Here is a 9,137-nt window from a genome sequence, read left to right on the forward strand (position 1 = left end):
AGAAAAATAGAAACAGCTTAAAACTAATAGCAAGAAAACACACAAAAGTAAAAATTTCTTTGGTATAGGTAAATATATATTAAAGGAAATGGATTATTCACTTACTAAAGCTAGTATAAAGGTTAAAAGACAAAGAAGTAAAATTAACAAAAACTACAATGATAAGTTAAGGGGTACATAAAATTTAAAAAATGTAAAATGTGACATCAATAAAATAAAACATAGTGGGGGAAATTAAAATGTGAAAATTTAAAACGTGTTCAAATTCAAGTTGCTATCAACTCAAAAAAGACTGCTCTCTACAAAGAATGATATATGTGGACTTTGTGGTAAGCACAGAGAAAACCTTATAGTAAATCCAAAAATGAAAATGAGAAAGGAATCTAAACATCACACTGAGGAAAACTATCAAATTACAAGGAAAGGGAGAAAGAGAAGAAAGGGACAAAGAGGAATTCCAAAAACATCAAGAAGATAATTAACAAAATGGCAATAAGTATCTACCCATCAGTTACCACTTTAAATGTAAATAGACTAAATTCCCCAATCAAAACACGTAGGGGATCCCTGGGTGGCGCAGGGGTTTGGCACCTGCCTTTGGCCCAGGGCGAGATCCTGGAGACCCGGGATCGAATCCCACAATCCCACATCGGGTGGTGCATGAAGCCTGCTTCTCCCTCTGCCTATGTCTCTGCCTCTCTCTCTCTCTCTCTCTCTCTCTCTCTCTCTCTCTCTCTGTGACTATCATAAATAAATAAAAATTATTAAAAAAAAACACATAGATTGGCTGAATGGATAAAGAAATTAAAAAACAAAAAACAAGGCACATCTACATACTGCCTACAAGAAATTCCCTTGGTGGTAAGGACATGCACAGATTGAAAGTGAATGAATACAAAAAGAAAGCTGGAGTAGCTATACTTATATCAGACAAAACAGACTTAAAAGACTAAAAAAAGACAAGGAAGGGGCACCATATAATAATAAAGTCCAGAAAAAACATGTAACGTTTATAAATATATTTGAACCTAATATAGGACTACCAAAACATGTAAGGCAAATATTAATAGACCAAAGGGAAAAATTGACAGCAATTTTTCCTACAATAATAGTAGGAGAAGAAACTTAAGTTTCCATCAGTGGATGAATGGATAAAGAAAAAGTGAACACACACACACACACACACACACACACACACACACTAAAATTGGCCATAGAAAGGAAAGAAATTTAGCCATTTGCAACAACATGAATGGACCTTGAGGGCATTATGCTAAGTGAAATAAGTCAGATAGAGAAAGACAAACATTATAGGATCTCACTTATATGAGAAACCTAAAAAACAAAACAAACAAATCCTAGACTCAGATGTAGAGACTAGATTGGTGGTTACCACAGGGGATGGAGTTTGAGGGTGAGGCAGGAATGTGTGAAGTGGATCAAGAAGTACAAACTTCCACTTATAAAATAAATAAGGCATGAAGATATAATGCATAGCATCATGAATGTAGCCAATAATACTGTACTCTGTTTAATGACAGTAACTAAATTTATTGTGATAACTGTGTCAAATAACTATGTTGTATATCTAAAACAAGTATGATGTATGTCAATTACATCTCAAATAAAAAAATTTAAAAATAGGGGCATCTGGATGGCTCAATCCATTAAGCGTTTGCTTTCCGCTCAGGTCATGATCCCAGAGTTCCAGGATGGAGCCCTGTGTCAGGCTCCTTGCTCAGCAGGGAGTCTGCTTTTCCCTCTGCCCTTTCACCTTGTTCATGCTCTCACTCTCTGACTCTTCCTCTCTCTCTCAAATAAATAAATAAAATCTTTTTTAAAAATTTTAAAAAATAATAAAATTGCTTGATGATCTTTGAAGAGGCCATAAAGAGGCCAAAGTACTAACTAAACCCAAGTTATTAAATATCATGTGGGTTGTGACAAAAACTCGTATAGGAACAAGTTTTTGTTCCTGTTTTTGAAAAGAAGACTACTTCAGAACTCAAAATAAAAACAAACAGAAAACGTCACCAGAAAGTCACCTGTTTTAAATAGAACTCTCTCATTTCTTTACTAAAATTTTAATTTGGGTGTGCCTGGATGACTCAGTTGGTTATGTGTCCAACTCTTAATTTTGGCTCAGGTCATAATCTCAGGGTCATGAGATCCAGCCCCATGTTCAGCTCCATGCTCAGTGGGGAGTCTGCTGGAGATTCTCTCTTCTCTGCCCCTCCCCACCAACCAAATAAAATCTTTTAAAAATTAAAAAAAAATTAACTTATTTGGAATCCTACTTCAAATTCTTGAGTTCAGATTACCCCTCTACTTCAAAATCTTTTTACCTGAGAAAGAAAGATTTAATTTTTGATAACACCTAATGTGTTTTGGAATGGTAAAAAATGATGGCTATTTGAGTCCAGAACAGCCTATAACAATGAATGTATAGATGTAGAGGGTCTTATCGACTGACAGCTGATCTACCAAGACAAGGCTCCGGTACTAAGTGAATAGGCATTTTTGGAGAGTTGAGGACAAATTCCTACAAGTCAAAAAACCTCCTGCTTCTAGTATGTAATATTTAGTAGTATTCCATACTCAAATCCTTTTTTGGAAAGCATATTTAGCTTGATGTCATCAAGTTGGACTGACACCAAGAATCAGTCTAATGTGGGCTTGATAAGAGCACAGATGCTTATCAAAGTGAATATTATGTTTGACCATCTTTAGTTTTAAAGGAGAAGAAGATCTTAAAGGATGAAGGCAGCTCAGATAAGTACTTTAGAAAAGAAACAGAAAGAGTAAAAATATCCTACAGTAATGATGGAGTCAAAAGAAACATTTCATTGTTTTTTTTATGAAATAAAGGTGATAGATGATAGCTGTTTGTCTTATTGTCTTCATATTTTCCTTGTTTTCAAGTCTTATATTTATTTATATTAAGAATATACTATATGAGCTATGAAATTTAAATATCCACAAGTTAAAATAAATTATTGTCAGTAAGGACAGAAATATGAAAATTATTAATTTTCTCATACATATCATTTAATTAGCCCTACTATTAAATACTACTGTTAACCAGTCCTATTGTTTTGTTTAAATAATAGCACAAATGTAACAGAAAGTAAATGATACAAAAAAACCCATAATTTTATTTATTTTATTTTATTCTTTTGAGAGATAGAGAGCACACATGTGAGTAGGGGAGGGGCAGAGGGAGAGAGAGAATCTCAAGCAATAACACATGTATACAGTTCTTTTTCAATGAGAGTGCCCTTCCTTACAAGACACAGAAAGAAACATAGAAATACAGAGGAAAAGGCAACATGGGAAGATGTTGGAGTGATGTGGCCACAAGCCAACCATCGCCAGGAGTCACCAGAAGCTAGAAGAGGCAAGAAAGGATCCTCCTATAGAAACTTCCGAGGGAACATAGCCCTGCAATTTCTTTTCTTTTCCTTTCTTTTTCTCTTTTATTTTTTTTTCAAACATGCAAAAACATATTTGGTCAAATGTGCATCACACTATGTGGACCAGTAAGTGCAAAAGGCTAAAAGAAAATTAATTCCAGGGCGCTTGGGTGGCTCAGTTGGTTAAGTGGCTTACTCTTGATTTTGGAACAGGTCATGATCTCAGGGTCAGACTTCTGTATTCCAGAACTATAAGGATCAATTTCTGTTATTTTAAGCCACCCACATTGTGGTAACTTGTTATGGCAGGTCTAGGAAAGCAATATACACATCTACCAAAAATATGCAGGGATGGGGTCATAATGATATAATCATATTACTACCTGCTTTTTTGGATTCATCGTGAATTTGTTTTTATTTCCCTTATTCTAGGTGTCAGAACCTGGAATTAATTTTTTCTTTATTTCTTTTTTATGTATGTATGTATGTATTTTACAGAGAAAGAGAGAGTGCAAACAGGAAGGGAAGGGCAAAGGGAGAAGGGAGAAAGAAAGGATCTTAAAAAGGGGCTCAATCTCAAGACCCTGGGATCATGACTTGAGCCAAAATCAAGAAAAGGTCACTTAACCAACTGAGCCACTCACGCACCCCATACTTAATTTTGACCTAATATGTTTTTACCTGTTTGCAAAGGAAAAGTAAAGTTGGAAGGAAAGAGCACAGTAAAGATGAAAAGAAAACTATTATTTTAATAGGAGGAGGGGTACAAGTAGGGTGTGAACATGCATGTGTGTTCATGCATGTGTTGCACACCGCTGTGCTCAAATCACAGGTCATAATACAAATTGGAAATAAAGTGACTTTCTTGTTGCATAAATTTCTATATGGAACACACAGTTTCAGAGCCAACCATATTATTAGATATAATATCCTTATTTTATCTAGTAACAAGCTTTTTCAGATCTATTTTGTAGGTCCTTTAAGATTAGAAAAATGTTTTTACATGCAGTAATTCCTATCTATGTTTTATAGAATGATAAGAAATCATATCTTTATTGGAAGTAATTTTGTATAAAAAAAGTAACATGTGAAACAGACTTTGATGATCAACTGAAGGGGGTACTGTGGTCCTTTAACACATTTATAGACTTGGTTCATAAGTTTTTATTATACCCTTCCCTCTCCCTCTCCATTCCTTCTTTCTTTGCCTCTTTGTTTTCTTTTCTGTTTGCACCTTCAGATAATGCAGTGAAGTTATATGTGATGCTGTTGACCTGGCTTGATGTGACTGATACTGTTTTGAAATTTTCTTCTAATTGTCCGGAGTACCAAGTAAAATTAGCTCTGAACTCCATTGATAGTTTCCTTTGTAGAAAAGTTACTAAAATAAAAAACCTAAGAAATAGAAAATTAATAATGGTATTGTTAAAATAAATGAGTATTTTTTAAGTTTTATTTAAATTTCAGTTAGTTAACATACAGTGTAATATTAGTTTTAATGGTATAATTTAGTGATTCAACACTCTATACATCACCTGGTGCTCATCACAAGTGAACTCCTTAATCCCCATCACCCATTCCTCCACTGATCTCCCTTCTGGTAACCACCAGTTTGTTCTCTATAGTTAAGATCTGTTTCTTTGCTAAGAGAATATTTTTTTAATTAATTAATTTATTTATGAGAGAGAGAGAGAGAGAGAGAGAGAGAGAGGCAGAGACACAGGAGGAGGGAGAAGCAGGCTCCATGCCGGGAGCCCGACATGGGACTTGATCTCAGGACTCCAGGATCGCGCCCTGGGCCAAAGGCAGGCGCTAAACCGCTGAGCCACCCAGGGATCTCGGCTAAGAATATTTCTAATAAAAATACAAAATTAGAATTTTAATAAAGAAGTAATATCAATGGTTTTTTAAAGAGAATACTGCCTTTAGAATAAACCACCAAATTAAATCTAACTCTGATTCACGATTAAACAAAAATACAGATCAATTGAATTCAGATTTAACAAAATCAATCTCCTTGAAATTCTTCCTGCTTTTTGCATCTGTCACTGTTCTGCATGGTCCTGAAAATACAGAGGTTTAAGGTTCTTTTTTTTCTTTTCCTTAATTTTTAATTTTAAGTTGGCTTTACACCAAATATGGGGCTTGAAACTCACAACCCTGAGATTAAGAGTTACATGCTCTATGGACTGAGCGAGCCAAGCACCCCAGAAGTTTCAGTAACGGAAGCTTCTCTGCCTTGGGAGTCAAGAAAGCTGGGTTCTAAATGCTGTATAGACCAGGACCCCTCTTTTTGTGGCCGTGGCATTTGGGGATCTTGGTTAATAGAGAAAGAAATGGATACAAAGCCTGGATCACAGAAACCTAAGAGACTTCTGTGATGTGGTTTTTCTAGCCAGCATCATGGGGACAAGTTTTGATGGTCTCCAACCTTAGTCAAGTAAGTAGTTTGGCCCAGGCTATATGCCAGGCACACTTTCACCCACTGCAATATTTCCTCACCCTTTTCTAGTCTACACTGACTCTTCCCTTGCCCTCCCTGCAGTGTGTCTCATTGCCACAATAACCCACATCTGAATAGCGGCCACTTGAGCACTATTAGGAGAAACCACAAATGTAACTTTTACTGCCAACTCTGCTTTGGACACCTCCTCCTATATTCTTCTTGTGAGTTCTTGTCATCAATGCCCAGAGCAGAAATTTTTATAGTGGATCTGGGATTATTTCACACTTGGGAACCAAGACAGGTTACACTAGGCATTTTATCCTTTGATACCCTCCCCCACCATACTCGGAGTCTAAGAGACATACAAAGTCCAAACATGTAAAGGTAAAGGCATGATCTTGTACGACGAAACAAGGTACAGGTTATCCTATTCAATAAAGAAGAAAATAAAGAAAAATGATAGGCTAAACCATGCCTAATGGTAAAGAACAGACGAGTAAGTACTAACCAAGCATGTGCTGGTTCCATTAAGTCCAGATCATCACCTATTCTGGCTAAAGCTCCTTTAACAGTCCCCTAAAGCTCCATAACAGTTATGCTTAACTTGAAACATGTCCTCCAACCTTGTGGGTTCTACTCCATTTATGGGACAGTGAGGGAGGTACCTTCAGTGTTTTGTGTATCTCACTTTTCTTAACCATGCAGCATCAACTTGAGGGAGATTTTCTGGGGAACTAGAAATGATGTAGTAGCTCTGTCTTCTAGGATCTATTACTTCTAGAAACAGGCATCTGTCTTGATGACCAGGAGCTGATCATCATGCATGTAGTATAGACCACCAAGAGTGGTCTGAGTTTTTAAAATCAGTTACTCCATTAATTCAACAAACATTGAATTAATACTTTCTAATTATCTGTAAATGCAATCTGTATAGCAGTCTACAGAACGTGAGTACAGTGGTATCTTAAGTGAGCCCAGACTCTAGGGTCCAACTGGCCATGATTTCATTCTGGACTCATTCTGGACTAGAATTCTGGATGCTTCTCCTTGGGAATGTTGCTTCTGTGAACAATGTACTCTGAGTTCAGTTTCCTCATCTGAAAATAAATTGGAGATATTATAGCCTCTTTGTGTGATGGCTATGAAACTGCTATAAAAATTAGAGCAATATCAACAATTATGGACAGGATAGATAGATAGATAGATAGATAGATTATATATATATATATATATATATATATATGTCAGGGTTTTTTACTGTTAATTCTTGCATAAATCACATTTTATATTCATACAAAAAACGATGTTTTTTTCTCTGACAAATTGTACATATATAAACAAATTTCCAATTGGATATGAACTTAAATTTGTGGAGGTGCTCCATGTCTTGTGACACTTAAATAAAACAGATTCCAGTTTTTATCTTCACAAAACAATGGGAGTTAGGGTAGTGAGGGTGGACAGGAAAGAACAAGGCCAGCCACTCTGGGCAGCCAGCCGCAGTCTCTTCATCTTGAAGACCTCACTAGGGGCTCCTGGGATTCAGCTTCCCCAGAAGAAGTTGAGGGCTATATGGTGTGGGCTTCCTTTGTTTGTCTGGGTAAGTCCACAAGAAGTTCTTAAATACTGTTCGGAGAGGTCTCGGGGTCACCAGCTTCTACCAACCCCTCGCACTACCCTTTGAAGGTCCTCACCTCGGTGGGCCAGAGTTCATGGTACTCCCTCTACCCTAGTTACCGCCACTCCAGCCCCCTCTGGAATTGATATATATATACCGAGAGAGAGAGAGAGAGAGAGAGAGAGAGTGTGTGTGTTTGTGTGTGTGTGTGGAAACATGACACCTGATAGATGAGCTTAAAAAGTAGAGGATATATGCATCATTTCTTCAAAAAGCTTTAAGTCTAGTACAGCAAACACACATAAATACTCGTAACATAAGATGAAAAATTTATTAATGATACATAAAAGCTAGAATAAGGATTCATAGTGTATAATTAACTCTCTGGAATCAGGGATGGATTTGCAGAGGAGATGATATTTGATGAAGGTTCTTAAAGAATTAGTAGTAACTTATCAGGCAAGCAGAAGGGGGAACTGCATTCCATGCAGAGCTAGCAGAATTTCTAAGAGTAAAGAGGCATGAAATAAGTAGACCATAGTTGCTTAAATATATGCAATTAAATTTCACAAGAAGATAAGTATATAGGGATAAGAGAATTTTCAAAACCATGAATCTAAATGGAATAAACTCAAGATACCTAGTGAAAAATGAGTATACTAAAACCTTAGTCATTGTAATATATATGTTTCTCGTACTAATATGAGTGAATTCTGTTCCATGGTACTTGCCCCCCACTACCGTCAATCCTCCTCTAGATTGGCCCCCTGGGTTTCCATCATTCAAAGAGAATGTACAAAGCAGGTCCTGAAGTGCCCAGAGATCCCATGCTCACCTCTCATCTCCTCCTCCTGAATCACTTTGGCATCAGGAGCTCCCTTTGAAGACTGAGAGATTACTGGGCCCTGTACTAGAGGCTGCTGATTTCCGTTTTCCTAATTAGGTTTCCGAGTTCCTTGAGAAAGAGAAGTATAGCAAACTGAGGTGATTCATGCATGCCTTAGAAAATATGAAGGTGTGGAAGGCAGTAGAAATGGGAACTCCCTATTGTTTGTCTAATAAAACTGGAAGTCATTGAAAAACCCAGTGGCTTTACATTTCAACTTAACTTCTTCATGAATTATATGTAGATGTAAATTGTTCTTAATTATTCTGATAAAAAGATATGATTAAACATAAAAATTAAAATGAGAAATAGTGGAATAATTCTCTTTTCTCTTACTCAAGCTTATACTACATTAAAAAAAAGACCCAAACCAAAAAATAAACAAAAACACCCAACACTCTTCCAGAATTATAATAGGTATTTAGTGTTTTAATGGTTCTGCTGCTTCCAAAATGCTCTAGTGTATGTTATAGATAAATTGTGGAAACATCATAAACTACTTGTCAGGAGTAATAAAGATGTGATAATCTTTTACATAAACAATCTCAGAAAAATTTAAATTCAATTGAATTAAATTGAATCATGACAAAATTTTTAAGGTGATGAGAAACAGACTTTGGCAAATAAAACATCCACCAAAATATATAGATATTATTTTGGACAATGAGCAAATCTTAAGGAATTGCATAAATATATTCAAAATGTCTAGAAGATTGGTGTGAATAATTAAATTAAATAGCATAAAAAGCCTAGCAAAATAATTTCTCTACTCCA

This window comes from Nyctereutes procyonoides, unplaced genomic scaffold (genome assembly GCF_905146905.1).
Source record: "Nyctereutes procyonoides isolate TBG_1078 unplaced genomic scaffold, NYPRO_anot_genome, whole genome shotgun sequence".
NCBI lineage: Eukaryota > Metazoa > Chordata > Mammalia > Carnivora > Canidae > Nyctereutes > Nyctereutes procyonoides.